This window comes from Myotis brandtii, unplaced genomic scaffold (genome assembly GCF_000412655.1).
Source record: "Myotis brandtii unplaced genomic scaffold, ASM41265v1 scaffold169, whole genome shotgun sequence".
Taxonomy (NCBI): Eukaryota; Metazoa; Chordata; class Mammalia; order Chiroptera; family Vespertilionidae; genus Myotis; species Myotis brandtii.
In genome coordinates this window covers 67,849-68,800 of record NW_005356215.1, presented here as the reverse complement: position 1 = coordinate 68,800, position 952 = coordinate 67,849, and positions in this window count along the sequence as shown.

Sequence of the window (952 nt, the reverse complement as noted above, 5' to 3'; positions counted from 1 at the left end):
GGTTGCGGGCACATCCCCAGTGTGGGGTGTGCAGGAGGCAGCCGATCAATGTTTCTCTCTCATCGATGTTTCTGACTCTCTATCCCTCTCCCTTCCTCTCTGTAAAAAATCAATAAAATATACTTTTTAAAAAAAATACAGAGGGCCACTCAACAGTTCATGTGGCTGTCTGTTCCTCCTAGCATATTCGGTGAGAAGTCTTTCTTTTCAGATCTGTGGGAACCGCAAGGGTTTAGGCCGCACAACCAACCCCAAGGAATAGGGCACCCGAGCGAACGAAAAGCACGCAGCAGTTTCTATGCACAGCACGGGCTGCGAAGGAATCTGCTGTACGTCAGTGAAAAAAAAATTGTCCAAAACATCTTTAGCTTCAGCAACACCTTCCGCTCCTCTCCCCGTCCTTTTTCCTGAAAATGTCTGCAGAAGCGAAAGCTACCTTCCCATAACTCCCAACTTTTCAGTTAACAAAGCGTTCTTCCAACACACAGCCAACCAGAGCCTGTCGTACAAGATCAAGGTCACAGCCATAAACCTTTGGCCCGCAATCGCGCTGGGATTCTAGGAAGTTCTTAACACTTGGCAAAATGCCGGTCCCGCCATTAAAAAAAAAAAAAAAATCTAGAACCCTTGCCCTGGCCAGTGTGGCTCAGTGGATAGAGCGTCGGCTGCGGACTGAAGGGTCCCAGGTTCGATTCCGGCCAAGGGCACGTGCCAGGAGTTGCGGGCTCCATCCCCAGTAGGTGGTGTGCAGGAGGTGGCCAATCGATGATTCTCTCTCATCATGGATGTTTCTAGCTCTCGCTCCCTCTCCCTTCCTCTCGGAAATCAATAAAAATATATTTTAGCCCTAACCGGTTTGGCTCGGTGGATAGAGCGTCGGCCTGTGGACTGAAGAGTCCCAGGTTCGATTCCGGTCAAGGGCATGTACCTTGGTTGCGGGCACATCCCCAGT